Source organism: Sorex araneus, chromosome 4 (assembly GCF_027595985.1).
Source record: "Sorex araneus isolate mSorAra2 chromosome 4, mSorAra2.pri, whole genome shotgun sequence".
Lineage (NCBI taxonomy): Eukaryota > Metazoa > Chordata > Mammalia > Eulipotyphla > Soricidae > Sorex > Sorex araneus.
The window spans coordinates 190,622,327-190,639,676 of NC_073305.1; positions in this window are offsets into that span (position 1 = coordinate 190,622,327).

The following is a 17,350-nucleotide window of genomic DNA, read 5'->3' on the forward strand; positions in this document are numbered from 1 at the left end:
CGGCTGGGAGACGCTGTGGCACGCCGCAGGACTCTGTAGGATGCTGTTAGGTCTCATAGGACACTGTGGGGTGAACAGCTTGTTCATTTGAGTGACTCTTCCCCCCAGAGCATGTGTTTGGCATGATTGATTGTCTCCATGGCCCGTGTCACACACGCCCATGCGCCCTTCGCTGTCTCCTCCTGCTCTACGCTCAGGCTGCTCTTTGCTGCCCGCCTCAGTGTGGGGACGGGTCCTGTGAGCTCTCTCTCAGGGTGCAGTGCGTCCTCTGGGCAGCTCCTGCCGGGGCCACAGCGTCCCACCCTTCAGCGCTCCATGCACGGTCTGAGGCGTGGGTTGCCCCCGTTCCCGAGAGAAGGCAGCTGTTGGCTGGGCCAGGCCCGTGCACACACGAGTCAGTCTTCTCCTTTAAGAGCTGTGCTGTGTTCCTGTGTTTACGAGGACACGTCTGGCCCGCGTCTCTTCCTTCTGTGTTTATCTGACTTGCAGTTTATTGCGCTTCCTGCCTGCCTCGCTCTCCCCTCACATGTGGGAAGTCTTAGGCGCGTCTCCACGTCTCAGCCCGTCTGCCTTCTCCTGGCGTGCGGCGTGTGTGGTCTGCCGTCCCAGAGGCGTTGGGAGAGGGCCTGACCCTCCACCCACCGCGGGGAGTGGGGAGCGGGGGTGTCCTCCTCCTCCCCCCGAGATCCCACGCTCCTGCCTGCTCCGTGTGCGTGGGGAGGAGGGAATCAGTGTCTGTGGAGACGTTTCCACAGCCGGGTTTGTTCTCTGCGGCCGCTGTGCTGCCCGGCTGGCAGGAAACCCCGCGTCTCCTCTGCCCCCGCCCGCGCCCCTCGGCCGGTGCCCACACCCTGGCACCCGCCTCTCTCCCCTCACTCTCACGCGCTCTCAACACCTCCCCGTGGCTGTGTCTGGGTCTTGCCACCGGAGGCCCCTCCCTCCCCCAGGCCACACAGTGGGAGACAGCACCACCGAGTCCCCGAACGCCCCCCCCCCCTCCGCCCTGTGCCTGGGCAGTCTCTTCCTCCCACACCCCTCCTGCTCTCTGGGCTGGAGGGCGGGGTGCAGGCACCTGGGGGGGGGGGGCGAGAGCCGTGCAGCCTCTGCAGACGCAGAGCCCGGGGGGCAGGTGGTCTGGGGGTCAGCTCAGCAGGGTGGGAGCCGCGGGGCCAGGACTCCCCCGACTGCCCCGCCAGCCCCGAGACCCGGGGCACGTGGCACGCACAGCCTGGCTCTGACCCTGGTGCTCCACGCAGGCACTCTGAGGGCTACTGGCGTTTCCCTCGATGCTGGGAGCCGCGTGGGCCTCGGGAGCAGCTTCGTGGGGGGGGGGCTCGAAGCTACTCAGAACCTCGGCTGGGCGCCAGAGAGAGGCACGGCCGCCACACACTTGGCCCCGCCACCTCCTCGCTCTTAGCAAACACAAATCAGACCCAGCTCTGTGTCCCAGAAGCCCAGGGTGCGCGTGGGAACTGCGCGTCTGCGGCAGGAGGCGCCCCGAGAGAACCCCGGCCCCAGCCCTGGGCACCGTGTCACAGGACAGTGCTCAGAGGACTGGGCGTGTGCTGGGCCTGACACATCCTTTCTGGAGGCCCCACCAGGTCCAGCTCACTTGGGAGAGTGCCAACATGCTCCCCTCCGTGAAACATGCCGGGCTGGCTGGGGTCACATTCGCACCTGGGCTGGTGCTGAGCCGGGGTGTAGGACCACCTCTCCCCCTGCCCCACCTTCACCCGACCCACCTGTGCAGGCTCGCCCAGGCCCAGCTCTGCCCTCCCGGCCCTGCACCCTCGGCCCCTCAGCCTCCTGGAAGCCCCTGCTACAGGGGGAGGGACACCCTGTAGGCATGGAGGGGCTGCCACAGGTCCAGCTTATGGGTGAGGCAGTGCACAAGAACTTTCCAGAATTCCCGCTGGTCTGACGGCATGCGTGTGCATACACACATGTTCACACTCTCAAACACACATGCACACACATGTGCACATATGATCACTTGCACTCCCATACATGCACACGTACACACACCCACACGTGCACACATCCACACATACACCATGCATGCATACATTCATACACATGTGGACACACCCACACATGCACACACTCACATGTGCATACACACTTGCGTGTTTGCTCTCTTGTGCGCACACACACACACACCTGCTCACACATGGCTGCATTGCTCCTGGCCCAGTAGCCCAGTGCAGGAGGTTGCGGGTGGGGCAGCATGAGGGTGGGACAGGCTGGGGGCAGGGGCCTGTGTCCTCCACCCGTGGCTATTTCTTGCCCCCATCTAGGAACCTCAGGGTCCTCTGGGCCAGTGCAGAGATGCTCCTGCCTGTGGCAGGAAGAGCATCAGGTCCAGGCCGAGGGCTCTCCCGGCCGGCTCACCGACGAGTCCAGTGGGAGCAGCTCCCAAGGGGACTGCGCCTTCCCTGATGCCCGCACCCCATCCCCCAAAGGCTACTTTGACTCTCTTGCCAACGTGGTGACTTTGCAGGCGGTTCCAGCTGGCTCTGAGAGGCCAAGGGCCAGCGGTGACACAGTGTCTGCTCATGTGGAAGGTCAGGGATGGCTCCGGGGCAGAATCGAGGGTGGTTTGGACAGAGCGTCTCTGGCAAACGGTGACAGTTCTGCAGGGAAACCAACGTCTACACGGTCCTGTAAACTGTGGAAACACAGAGTTCATAAACAGTCCTGAAACCACGAGGAGTTTACGAAGTGCTAAGTCCATGCACACAGCGTCTCCAGCGAGGGCTCTGGAGAGCACGGAGCTCGTGTGTCAGGACACACTTTCCAAGACAAACAGAGAGCTGGCTCGAGGGGAAGAAACGCCACTTCATTTGGCTCCAGAGACCTGAGGCTGAGGTTCCCTCAGGAGGTCTCGGGGAGGGGGTCTGATGGCCTGAAAGAGCTGGGAAGCCAGGACAGGGACAGGGGCACAAGTGTCTGCACAGACTACTCTGTTCTGCAGTCACACAGGCTCAGGACACGGTGTCTCCATAGACTCGGGATGTGGCATCCCCACAGACTCAGGACATGGTACCCCAGACTTGGGACGTGGCATCCCCACAACTTGGGGTGTGGTGTCCCCACAGACCCCGGGACATGATGTTCCCACAGACTTGGGGTGTGGCATCCCCACAGACTTGGGATCTGGTGTCCCCACAGACCCCGGGACATGACGTCCCCACAGACTTGGGGTGTGGCATCTCCACAGACCCGGGACGTGGCATTCCCCACAGACTCGGGATGCAGTGTCCCCCAGACTTGGGACATGGCATTTCCAGAGACTTGGGGCGTGGCATCCCCACAGACTCAGGCCACGGTCTCCCCACAGATTCGGGGCATGGCATCCTAGACGCAGGACGCGGTGTCTCCACAGACTTGGGCCACAGCATCCCCACAGACGCAGGACATGGCGTCTTCATAGACTTGGGACATGGTACCCCATAGACTCGGGGTGTGGCGCCCCCACAGACACAGGACATGGCATCTCCACAGACTTGGGCCACGGCGTCTCCACAGATTCGGGGCGCGGCATCCCCACAGACACAGGACATGGCACCTCCACAGACTTGGGCCTCGGTGTCCCCACAGACTCGGGGCGTGGTGTCCCCACAGACCTGTTAGCTCACAGACACACAGGAGGTGGCCTCTCCCACAGCTTGTCCTGTGGTCTCCTGGGCCTGTGAGCTGTGGGTCATGCTGAGCAGCATGACTGTCTCCAGGGCCCGGGGTCTGCTGTCATGCTGAGCTGCCTCCCAGGCTTTAGAAATGGGCCCAGCTGACACAGCACACCTGTGTCCCTGGAGGCTAACGGTGGGCACCCAGGATACGTGTCCGTGCTGATGGGCTTTGCTGCATGTCTCCAGCTTCAAGGACTCGGCCCTGAAGTCACGGAGTGTCTGTGTGGGACGTCTCACTCTCTGTGGGATGGGGATGACTGGAGTCCAGGGCCACTCCTGTCCACTGCGGGTCGCCTGCTCCAGGTGGGCACCTGACCTTCTGGCCCATGTAGCTTTGTGCACCCCTGGGGCGACCTGACAGGCTCCTCCACATCTGTCCCTCGGAGCTGCCCGGTTCAGGCTCAGGGCAGGAATGTACCACCACCTCAGGGCACTGGGGTGCTGGGCTCCAGCACCCCCCAAGCGCCTCATCCTTCCCCTGGGCCCCACCCGGCAGGGACGCTGCTCGGAGTCTGACCCAGGCGCCCGTGGGCTGCAGCGTGCGGCCCAGGCTCTCGGGCGGGCCTGCAGACCACAGCCGTGGCCCCTGCACTCAGGCGCACGTGGCTCCGACACGGGCCTGGACGGCCGCCGGCGCCTCCTTCTGCTTGGAAGCGGTTCCTGGATCTGGCTGCGTCTCCCCCTGGCAGGAGGAACCCGGCCTGACCCGAGAGGCGCTGGAAGGGCGGGCCCCATCCCCAGCCAAGCCCGGCCCGGAGGGGCGCAGAGACGCACCCCGGGAGCCAAGGCCGTGTTTGCTCACAAGACGCCCACAAGGACGACTCCTGCAGGAAGCACCTTGCCGCTCTGCACGACGGCGGCACCACGCGTGACCGGAGGCCTCGGAGGTGGGTGCCCCGCAGCACACGGCCGGAGGAGCACAGAGCTCGTCTGTGGAAATCTCAGTACTCAGAGATTTTGAAAGAAAATATTTGGGCTGTGGTTTAAGAATCAAACAGACTTAAGGATGTAAATAATGACCAGCTGGAGCTGTTTCTAGAAAAACAGAGGCGGGCTGTTGGGCGTGAGGTCGGGCTGGAGCCGAGCTGCTCCCTGAGGCTGCCACAGCGCAGACAAACCTCAAGCCGGGGTGGGGGACATGCCTTGGTCGCTGTGTCGATTCAAGGGAGGCTGAGCCCAGCACAGGACAGAGAACTCAGAGCAGCCCAGAGGGCTCACTCGGTCCCACACGGCCCCTGGGGGCCCCACACACGGCCCCTGAGGGTCCCTCACACAGACCCTGAGGGTCCCACACACAGACCCTGAGGGCACCATTCACAGCCCTTGAGGGCCCCGCTCATAGCCCCTGAGGGCCCCACACACAGACCCTGAGGGTCCCACACACAGACCCTGAAGGCACCATTCACAGCCCTTGAGGGCCCCACTCATAGCCCCTGGGGCCCCACACACAGACCCTGAGGGTCCCACACACAGACCCTGAGGGCACCATTCACAGCCCTTGAGGGCCCCACTCATAGCCCCTGAGGGCCCCACACACAGACCCTGAGGGTCCCACACACAGACCCTGAGGGCACCATTCACAGCCCTTGAGGGCCCCACTCATAGCCCCTGAGGGCCCCACACACAGACCCTGAGGGTCCCACACATGGTCCCTGAGGTTCCTTCACACAGACCCTGAGGGCCTCACACACAGACCCTGAAGGCCCCACACACGGCCCCTGAGGGCCCCACACACGGACCCTGAGGGTCCCACACATGGCCCCAGAGGGTCCCACACATGGTCCGTGAGGTTCCCTCACACAGACCCTGAAGGCCCCACACACGGCCCCTGAGGGCCCCACACACGGCCCCAGAGGGTCCCACACACAGACCCTGAGGGTCCCACACACAGACCCTGAGGGTCCCACACATGGCCCCTGAGGGTCCTGTCTTTTTTGGAGTTATGTGAGGAGAAGGCATAGGTGAGACATTCATGTTCAGAAGCTCGGACAGTTCATCCCCCTGAGTCATTTCTGGGGCCACACTTAGTGCCTCCCTTCACACGGGGGCAGGGGGGCTCCCCCAACTGCCAGAGCTTCCCTGTGGGTCTTGCCTTGTGTGCCCACGGCCCGCAGCTCAGAGCGGAGAGCCTTCTCCCAGCCACTCACCTGCTCCTGAAGCCCAATTTAGGGCTGTGTCTGGGCCTGCCTCTGTCCCCGCCCACCGCACCCTGCCTGGGGCTGCCCCTCTCTCAGGAGCCCAGGATCTGGGCCCCAGAGCCCTCGCCCCTGCACTCTGGCCTCCGAGCTGGCAGGACACCGGCATCCCTGAAACGCGGGGCTCCGGGGTGACGTGCTGTGTCCATCAGCTCTGGGCAGGCGTGGGCCTTCCTGAGCAGGAGATTGGCCCTTCGGAAAACTGGTAACAGAACCAGGGTCAGCAGCATATGGCGAGTTCACTGCCCCTGGGCCCTGGGAGGGCGGGTTGGAATTCCAGACACAGCCTCGTGACAGGGTCAGTGGGCGGGGAGGTGCCTCGTGGGCGTCCTAACTGCAAGAGAAAAGGAGCACGCGCGGGGTGGGTGCGGGGCCGGGCGCCAGAGCTTCTGGGCGTCTTGCTGGAGGCCAGACTAGAGCACTCTCGAGCTGGGGAAAAGATGGCTCTGGGCCGGGGACCTGAGGCATCACGGCCCCGGCAAACGGGGCAGCTCTGACCCCCTGAGGAACATGGCTTCCCAGCCAACACAAGCACCGGAAAGCGCCACCAGTGCGAAACCTGGCCGGGACGCGATGCTTACAGAGGGCACTGCCCAGACGGGCCCAGCAGGACACTGCAGCCCACCAGCCTCTGCAGGCGCTCACGTGCGGCTCCTAGCGGGAGGCTCTCCCCCCGTTGCTCGGAGAAGGAAGAGACTCGGAAAGAGAATGTGCCACCCACCTCTAGGGCTGTGGGGAGCAGCGGTGCTGGGCGCTGGGGGTGGCCTGGCTGGAAGGGGAGCCACCGAGTCACCCCCAGGGACACAGCAAAGCCCGCCGAAGAGCAGAGGAGAACCAGGGGCATCAGGCAGGGGCTGCGGGGGGCTGCAGGGGGGCGGCACCGGGGAGCACGGCCCCAGTCTAGCCCAGAGACACAGAAACGCATTCCGCCTCCACCCCATTGCCAGGATGGCGGAACCTGCCGGAAGCCCCCGCTGTCGGGGGCCTGATTCAGCCCAGTGGGCCGCGGCAGGTTTGGGAAAGACTCTGCAGTGCTCCTCTCCAGCAGGGAAGGGTTGACAGGAAATCAAAAGGGCTTCTTGGTCAGCTGGCTCATAGCCTTGAAGAAACCCTAATGTCTCAAGGGTCTCCTCTAAGCCGACGCTCACCTGACCTGCCCAGGGAGACACTCCCCGGGCTGCATGGCCCGCCCTTGTCTCACCAGCCCCTCCGCTGGCTGCAGAGAACAAACTCCTTCCTCACCTTTTCTAGAACATCACTGTATTGCTTTGTTGTTTTCTCACCTCGCCCCGGGAATGCTCCTGCTCTGTGCCCAGGGATACCTCTGGCCGCTCGGAGGACTTGGCGGGTGCTGGGGTCAAACTGGTGGCCGCATGCGAGGCAAATGCCTTCTGCGCATTTGGCCACGGCCCCGAAAGTCACGTATTTTGCACACCACAAAATGCTGCAGGAACAGCCATGTCAGGGTCCCTCTGTGGGTTTCAGTTGATTCACATGTGTCAGCCATTGCCGCAGGTGCTGTAAGACGTTCTCAGAGCCAGCACAAGCCCCTGACCGGCCTCACCCAACCCCAGCAGCGCCACCTATCTCCTTGGCGAGTCCACGGAGAGACCAGGCCCTGGTTGCCCAGCTGCCCTTCAGGCTCACGTGGTCTCCAAGACTCCCCACAGGAGGTCACCGTCGGCACCTTCATGTATCAGGAAACAACAGTCACTGTGGGCAGAGACAAGAGGAACAATATTCACAAGGAACACTGTTCACTGTGTGTGCAGCCCTGAGGAACACGGTCCATGGAGCGTATGGTCCTGAGGAAAAGGATCCACTGAGTGTATAAGCCTGAAGAACATGGTTGATGAGCATGTCACGTGAGGAACGCAGTCCAGTGTGTGTGTGACCCTGAGGAACACAGTCCAGTGTGTGTGTGTAACCTGAGGAACGCAGTCCAGTGTGTGTGTGACCCTGAGGATCACAGTCCAGTGTGTGTATGACCCTGAGGAACACAGTCCAGTGTGTGTGTGACCTGAGGAACGCAGTCCAGTGTGTGTATGACCCTGAGGAACGCAATCCAGTGTGTGTATGACCTGAGGAACACAGTCTAGTGTGTATGTGTGACCTGAAGAACGCAGTCCAGTGTGTGTGTGACCCTAGGAACACAGTCCAGTGTATGTGTGACCTGAGGAATCAGTCCAGTGTATGTATGACTTCAGGAACACAGTCCAATGTGTGTGTGACCTAAGGAACACAGTCCAGTGTGTGAATGACCTGAGGAACGCAGTTCAGTGTGTGTATACTCTTGAGGAACACAGTCCAGTGTGTGTGTGTGTGTGACCTGAGGAACACAGTCAAGAGTGTGTATACTCCTGAGGAACACAGTCCAGTGTGTGTATGACCCTGAGGAACTATGACCCAGTTCCGTGAATAACCCATGAGGAACTGGTCCATTGAGTGTACAATCATGAGGAAAATAATCCATGGAGTGTATAATCCCTGAGGTGTTGGATATTAACCCCAAGTGTTTTAGGTTTCATCAGTGAATTGCCCCTCCCCGCAAAGAAGCTTACAGTGCTTTTAAAGCACCCCTAACCCCCCAGGTTTATCTTTAATTCCCAAGTCAGGCTTGGTTACTTAGCTGGCTCTGGACTTTATATTTGAAGCGCTTTTCACTTACTTTTCTATTTCCCCTCGAGCCTTTTCATATTTTACTATAGGGCAATGTTCTTTGCTTAAGCACAGAAAGACCGTTAATGCTGTGCTTCTGATATTTGGGAGTTGATTGACTCTGAAATATGTCTACTCCTGGGCATCCTCATAATTACTAGATGCAGGCGTCTGTGGCCATAGTTCCTAACACCCCAAAAGGGAAGTCCAGGTCCCAATGAACTCGGGACGTGTGGCAAAGCTACCCTGGCATCAAAATGGGACATTCTAAAAAGCATAAGAGCATAGTCTTGATGCAAGCCCCTATGAATTAAGAGACAGGACCCCCAATGGGGAAGGACAAGTTGAACTGGTCTAAGGACTTAATCTTGGAGTTACAGTAAAAGACTTGCTTGCTCTCAGAGCCCAGAGAACTAAGTTTTGGAATCTTTCTTGGATATAATTTGGATAAACACAGTGAGAACTGTGTTTATTAAATAACTGTAAGTATTAGTAAGAAATAAACTTAATTGTTTAATAAAATTAAAGGGAAAGAGAAAAACAATATTGATGTCCCTGGGAGACTTGAGTTAACCCTCCCCCTTCCCCGCTCAAGACAATTGCCTCCATCAAAACACTTTACCTCTCTAAATAATCAATCACACCTATGAGCAGTCCTGTACCTCGAACCCCTTCAGAAGTTCTGTAAGTACATCTGGGGAGGTGGTTCTCAGCCATCGAATGCACACTTCACAAACCTACACTTTTGGGTTTTTTTGTTTCTTTTTTAAATTTAGTCTTATCAATATAAAGTAGTTCACAATATTTTATTACATTTAATATTAGAACACCAATCCCACCACCATTATGCCTTCCCACCACCATAATTTGGATGTTTCTATCTTGAACCCAACTCCTGCCCCAAAGCAGAAGCAAAATAATTTATTTTGTATTGTTTGTTATGAATAAACTGCTAAAAATGCGCCAAAAAACTTTCCTTAGAGGAGAGTATATGAAGATTGTTGTACTTCACCCCTATAGAAGGGGCCACTAAGCCCTTCTATAAGAGATTACTAATATATATGGTTAAGGGTTGAGCCTTGTGTGCAAATGTACATATATATATATGTATATATAATTATATTTCCTCTAAGGTTGGTTTTGGTTGCCTTCTACTTTAAACCCCATCAAAACATACCCACGGCCACACTGAGGAGTGTGATCCATTGGGTGTATGACCATGAGCACCGTCCAGTGTAGAACCATGAGGAACATGGCCCATTTTTTTAGGGGTCCGTCAGTTCATGGGCTCCAGTGATTTTACTGTAGGGCTAGGCTGTGCAGGTTCATGTCTAACTTTTTGTTGCTGCTTTTGTTTTGGGGGCTGTGCTCAGGGTTCCCCCCGACGCTGTGCCAGGGACCAAGGGGCCAGCCTGGGCAGTGCCTCCCCAGCGCACCGGCTCTCTGGCCCCGTGGTTAAGCTCTGATGTGATCAGATGTGTAGATGTAAGACATATGTTCAGAATAGGCTTACTAAGTTCTTTGGTGATTTTATGTTTCATATTTGAGGTTTTCGAACACATAAATCATGGTGACGTTTGTAGGGTTGCAAACCTCCACACTTATCAACCCTGGCCACGGTCCTCTTAAATGGCCTCTATTCTAGACGGTTGTTAGTCAGCGGGTCATTATAGTTTTGATTGTGTTTTCTTTATGACGAATGCAAAGTATTTTCATGAATCTGTTGATCATTTATATTTTTCCCCAGAGAAATGCGTATTAAAATGATTGATCCACTTGGTTTATTTATTTCTGGCGTGAGACCCAGCGATACTCAGGTGTTGCTCCTGGCTCAGCACTCAGGGATCATTCCTGGCGGGGCCTGGGGCCACTGCGGTCCCCTGGATCCTGTTTTCTGAGCTGTGTCAGCAGCTTGAGGAAGACCCTGCCCTGCTGTGAGTGTCCCCTTCACGAGGGCCCTCGCTGGTCATGCTCCTTAGCCGTATCCAGGGGAGGTCGGGCTTCCCCTCCGAGCCTAGTCCACACTGAGGGCCACAGTCCAGTCTGTCCACTGGGGGTCGTGGCTGCAGGTCTGCAGCCGCAGGTGGACCCTCCTGCTCACCCTGCTTCCTCCTCCTTGGCCAAGGCTGGACCAGGAGACACACCCAGCAAACAACACCGAGGAGCTCCTGTCTCCTTATCTCCTTCTCCCTTTCGACTGAGGCTCACCTGAGGTGAAGCTGGGGGTCTCTTCAGAGCAGGGGGACTCTCTTCACTCCCAGGTGCAGGCCTGGAGCTCAGGCTCCTGGGTGGGAGCTTCTGGGTCGGGGGATGAGGGCCCAGGGCTAAGACGGAGCCTGGAGGAAGTGGGGACCCCCGCCTGGGGCAGACGCTCATCGTCAGGGGACAGTGAGAGAAGCGAGTCTGGGAGTCCAAGAGGGACGGGAAGAAGAAACCCACTTGGGAGATTCCAGAGAGGCCCAGCAGCCCGGGCGGTGCCCCCCAGCCCACGGCTCCCCTGCCCCCGCGTCCGTCGTGCAGGCTGCTCGCTGGTGCCAGGTCTCTGTGGCTTCTCCCAGGCCTGCCGCCTTCAGTGGCTTCCGTGGATCCGTCTCCAGCCCCGCCTGGCCACTGGCTCCAGGCCTTTGCTTCACTGTCCACTGGGCAGCTTGATTTTCTGCTGGGGAAGATGACCAAAACAGGAAGTGTGGGCACGGCTCGGGGCTAGAAGGCAGAAGCTGTGGAGCACTGTCCAGATGAGGCTGCCAAGGCCGGAGCAGAAGCCAGGCCCCAGAGCGAGGAACGAGGAATGGCGGCTAGTCAGGGGGTGAGTGGCCTGACTCAGCAGCGGGGTCTGACGGGTGTCCTGGCCCCCAGCTGCCCCTCCGAGAGGGCGAGGCCTCTCACCGCGGGAGCAGTCGGCCCACCGCCCGGCTGTTGGCTGTGAGCGGCCGGCAGCTAGTGAAGGTTGTGTGAGCACAAGGAAGTTCCCCGAGGGGAAACGCCCGAAGCAACACAGAGACACAATGTAACTTACTCTCTAGGTTCTTCAGTCTTTAAGAAGTGCAGCACACTTGTGCATTCGGCTGATACTTTATTCATGCAAAAGGGAGCGAATCAAATTTTGCTTTTCACTACAATATAAGTAAAAAAGAGAAACCTCCAGGATGTCTCACCTCGAGAGGTCCAGCTTGTTACCGTCAAGCCTGCTCCCCTCGGCCTTTCTTTCGCAATGCGTTTACAGTCTCCACTCTCTCTCGCTTCTTACTGTTAATTTACTGCTGGTTTTGAGGCATGCTCCGTGCTTTACACATGGGTCGCTATTAAACCAGCAAAATGAAATGTAAACTCCGGATTTCACACAGGGAAATAATAAACCCTGAAACAAATAAAAACAAAACAAAATTCCAAGTGAGTAGAAAGAACCCCATTTTAGGTGTTAATTCCCAGCAGTCACGAATCTGAGAGGAAGCGTCAGCCCGGGTTTCAGCTGGGCCCGCCTCTGAGCGCGTAGCGGGCACTCCGAGGTGGGCGGGCATGAGAACACCCAGCGCTGGGGGCCAGCTGGGCCCCGAGGTTGGGGGGTGTGGGAGCTTTAGCCCCGAGGGTCCCGCTGGGCCTTCACAGCGCCCGTGTCAGCACCTGGTTGGCCCCTCCCGGCCTGTGGGCAGTCCTGGTGCATGGATCAGAGGCTGCACGGGCGTCTGTCCGCCAGGACAACCGTCTGCGCTGGAAGGACGGATGGTCCTTCAGGCCCCCGCGGCGGCAGGGCAGAGGAGGGAGTGGCCAGCAACGAAGACGCCCAGCGGCGTCCACGAGGAGGGAGGGGCAGGCGCTGGGTGTCACGGTTGGAGCAAACCAGGTGGCCACTGAGGACAGTGGATGTGGATTCCCTGCACGGCCAGACATGGGCCTTCCCAGGGTCCCTGCTGGGCAGCAGAGCTTGGCCAAGGCCAGTCGTCCTGACCTACAGAGAACGCCCCAAGTAAGCCCCTACCTGTGAGCGCCAGCTGGGGGGAAGGTGCGTGAAAGCAGCTGGGAGCAGGGGTGGGCTTGCCCCACCTTGCGGCTGTAAAGCTCCTTCCCGTGGGGGTCTCGGCAGAAACCTGTGAGTTCTGGGCTTGCTCCAGGCCCGCTAGCTCACCCCGAGAGGACGTTGGAGCCTCCATCTGTTTCCTATTTCCCGGCAGACCCCGCTCGGGCAGGGAAGCACAGGCAGTCTTGGACTTTCACTGTTCAAAGCACAAAATTGGGCCTCTTTTTCCCTTGTTAAGCCCAATCAGTCGTGCGGTTTCCTCTCTTTGTTGTAATCGCTCTGATTTTCATTAAGTCCCTTAAGTTCTGGGCCTGGAAACTTGCAGCCCTGCGGTGAAGGTTCCCCAGGAATGCGGCTTGATCTGAGACGCTCCCGTCCCGGGTCGCTCCGCAATCACCCAGAAACGCCGCTTTAGAAAAGTGCCAATTATAATCAGATCGCGGGGACGCTGTGCTTTATTCATTACGGTCACGCTTTTGTTGCCTGAGAAATAACATACGTGGAACCCGCCCGAACGAAGTCCCCGCCCGTGTTGCTGAAGACTGACCCCACGTGCTGCGGGGCTGGGTGGGGCTGGGGGAGACCGGACAGGCCCGAGGAGGGCCAGAGTGCTGCGGCCAGAGACGTCCACCACGAGCAGGGGCTGCTAGGAGCCCGGGCTGCCGCACACGGGGGTCCACCATGAGGAGCGAGGGGGCAGCTGGACCCTGGTGCGTGAGGGGGCAGCAGAGACCAGGCAGGAGGGGGTGACGGGGCAGCTCAGCATCGGCACATGTCAGCTGCGCAGCAGACTCCCACCCCCAGCCAGGCCCCGGCCTGAGGTGAGTGCCGTGGGTCCAGGACGGGGTCTGGGGCGCCGGTTCAGACATGGTCTGGGGCGCGGGTCCGGGACGGGGTCTGGCGAGCAGGAGCTGGGGGCCTGGGAGACGCCCCTGAGGGCTGAGCCGCGAGGGGCCGTAGCAGTGCTGCTCCTGGCTCCTTTCCTCGTGGGCCCATGGGTGCTTCCAGCCTGATTCATCCCCGAGCCCCAGGCCGCTGTGCCAGGCCTCCCGGACCCCCGAGCACTGTGGCCCGCATGTGACTGGGGCGTGCGACTTGCTGAGCCTTGCGTGTGGCCGAACAGGTGAGAGGCTCAGCCCACCAGGCTCCTCCTGGAGGCCGAGCGTGTCCCCAGGTGCTGGCCGAGGCCCACCAGGGGGCAGAGGGTGCGTGGCTTCAACACCCACTCCCCGGGGCTCCCCGTCCCACTGCTCAGGGCTCTGCCTTCCCTGGGGAAAGGTCCAGAAGGCCAGTCGGTAAAGACAGGATGGAAAGAACTGCGCCAGGGAGGGATGGGAGACGAGGGGCCAGTACTTCAGCCCAAACCCGCCTCCAGCCCAGCCCTCCTCTCCTGGAGTGGACACTGCCAGAGTGGATGCTGAGGTGACAAGCCGCTGACACTCTGGGACTCAGAAACGGTCCATCAGCTGGACGTCCCCTTGGGCACCAGAGCACGTGGCCCAGGAGGAGCGGGAAGGGTAGCTGTGGCCTCTGCATGTCCACTGACCAGGAGCTCTCCGCTGTCCTCTCGGGCGCCTAGGGGCGTCCCAAGGCCCGTCCAGAGGGTCCCGGGCCAGCAGTGGTCAGCCTGAGTGTCCTGCCCTCTCTCCCCTTTCTCCTGCGATGAGGGGGCCTCCAGCCCTGCAGCCCAGAGCCGCAGAGACGTCCCTCCCGGCCCCCCAGGGACGGGGCTGCTGAGTGACACAGCCCAGCCCCTCTGGGCCCGCTGGGGGGAGGCGTAATCATGCGGGGGGCATTAGGGAGACCAGGTCTCCCCCCTGGGAGGGGCTCGCGCTGGGAATAAATCGTTCAAGACATCCTCACTGACATGGTTGAAGCCTTAACAGAGTTAGAGACAATTTGTAGAGCCATGAAATTAACATTCTTTCCACACACATGTTCTCTGGTTTAATTATTCCCTTGAAAACTTTATTCGCAAAATATTTTAAAATGTATTAAGCTCCTAGGTTTACTACGTCTTGAAGACCCTCCCCTGGCCCCGGGACCCTGCTCGGCTCCGTCCTGCCCCCGGGGGCCTCCCTTGACGGCGCGTCTGTCCCCGTGAGTCCCTCTGACATCCTACTGAGACACGGGCCGTAACGGAACCGCGAGCACAGACGGTCAGCTCCCACCACGGCCCTCCACGGGTGGGGGGTGGCTCTGCCGCCCTGAGCCGTCTCGAAGCCTTCATGGGTCGAGTGCCGCAGTGACTGGGGACGGCCAAGCCCGGTGGTTGGACTCGTCCATGTGACACCCACTGAGCCGCGTGACCCCCTTTTCTAGCCCAATGCTCTGGAGGCGGGCAGGCGGGCGGGCAGGCCCCCGAGCCCGAGGAATGAGTTCCAGGAAGCAACAATATGAACAGCCCCGAGGCTGTGAAAGCCCACCCGCCCCTGTCCGCCCCCTGGCCCAGAGCAGGCTGGACCCCCACCCCGAGAGAGGCGCCAGCAGGAACAAGGCAGGAAGGGATTTCAAAGGCCTCAACTGCTCCCAGCTCAGCCCCTTGGCGACACCCGGTCCCGGTCTCTTACCTGGGCAGGAAGGCCCGAGTCGGGCAGCTTGGGAGGCCCTGCAGACGCCGACTGGGACAAAGGAAGCACAAGGACGAGCTGCCTGAGCCACGGGTGGCCCTGCCCTGTGCCGTGAGAGCACATGTGACTGCACCTCCCCTCCTGCGGTGTGGACCTTCATGCCTCATCTGGGTGGGTGGCAGCTAGGAGCTCCCTCTTGAGCACTTCTCTCTCCCTCCCTCTCTCTCCCTCTTTCTTCCTCTCTCTCTCTCTCCCTCCCTCTCTCCCTCTCCCTCCCTCTCTCCCTCTCTCTCCCTCTCTTCCTCTCTCCCTCTCTCCCTCTCTTTTCTCTCTCTTCCTCTCTCCCTCCCTTTCTCTCTCCTTCTCTCTCTCCCTCCTCTATCTCTCCTTCCTTCTCTCCCTCTCTCTCTCCCTCTCTCTCCCTCCCTCTTCCTCTCTCTCCCTCCCTGTATCACTTCCTCTCTCTCCCTCCCTCTCTCTCTTCCTCTCTCTCCCTCCCTCTCTCTCCCTCCCTCCCTCCCTCTTCCTCTCTGTCCCTCCCTGTATCTCTTCTTCTCTCTCCCTCCCTCTCTCTCCCTCACCTCTCTCTCTTCCTCACCTCTCTCTCCCTCACCTCTATCTCTCCCTCACCTCTCTCTCTCCCTCACCTCTCTCTCTCCCTCCCCCTCTCTCTGTCTCCCTCTCTCTCCCTTGCTCTCTCTCCCTCTCTCTCTCCCAAGGACTGGCTCTCCTTACTGCAAAGAGAAGTTCCTCACTCCAGCCTGAGTCCGCGGCTCGCTGAGAGCGGGTGGTGGCAGGATAAGTGGACGTCGGGTGTGGCTGTGGGACTCGAGGTCCGTGCCATGCAGGGGCCCGTCCTGGGACAGCAGAGCTGGGTCAGGAGGAAGCTGCAGAGAGAGCTGCCGATTCCCTTCTTCCCACTGACGTCTCTCCCTCCGCTTCACGTAAGCCACTGGGGGGCCCCACGGGCCTCGGTCCCTTTAGGGAATAATGGCCTGGTTGACCCTAAGAGCAAACTCTGCCCATGCTCAGAAATCGCTCACATGTGCAGACAGAGACATGATATATTTCTAAACGCATTTGTGATGGCTTACCCAGAAGATATTCCTACTAAAATTCAAAAATGGCATCACAAACTCGGGAAATGATAATTAGGAGGTCCTGCCCAGCCCCGTCTCCACGGAACAGCCTCGGGACACGCCTGCTGCCCGAAAGGCCCCCGGCCTGTGCACTCGTCCCGAGCACCCTCAGCTAAGTTAGAACTAAGCTGCTCGGGGCTGGAAAGACCACACAGGGCTAGGGCGGGGCCTTGCCTGCAGCCCCTCGAGTCTGTTCCTGGCTCCACAGAGAGGGCCCTGAGCACACGGTGGTCCCGGCAGCCAGCAGCACCAAGTCCTCAGGCTTTGAGTGACCCGGACCCTGAGCACAGCCGCAACCCCCTTTCCTAACAACAACAGGAGCAGAAAAGTAATCTGCTCACCAACATGCCATTTCAATAAAAATCAGATGAAATAAAGACATCCTGGACTTTGAGAAGCCAGAGAAACCCACCACAGCTGTCCTCAAATGCAAAAAGGATTCAAGTCTGATGCCGTGGAAAAGACTTACAATACACTTTTATTATATCCTAAAATATAATTGACTTCATAAACTACAAATATGTTATTATGTGGAACAAAGGTCTAAGATACATAGAAGTGAAAAATATGATAATAAACACAAAAACCAGAAGCCAGGAAACGAAGCCCACTGCTGCAGGATGATTTTGTGTACACCAACTTATATAAATCTGCTTCCAGGCAGACCCCGGCCAGGTGGATACACATACACATTCCTTGTGAGTTTGCTTGTTTTGCTTTGGGGCCGCAGCTGGTGCTCAGGGATTATTCCTGCCTCTGCTCTCACTGTCACTCTCTGGTGAGGCTCAGAAGGTCTCAGAGGGGGCCAGAGATCATGCCCTACACATAGAAATTCTGTCAGGGCATAATCCTTCCATTTCAATAGAAGCCAAAAAGGGGTGGGGGCAGGGGGAATCCTTCACAATAAGTAGAAAGCAAATAAGACAGCAATTTAAAACTCATTGTTATTAAGAATATCACTGAAAGAAGCAGACTTCAAATTGGATTGGATCAAGAATTTATATATTTGTTGCATGAAAGATATTTATTTTAAAAAGAAAGTGAGGTAAGCTAGAAGAACAAAGACAAACACAGGATGATCTCA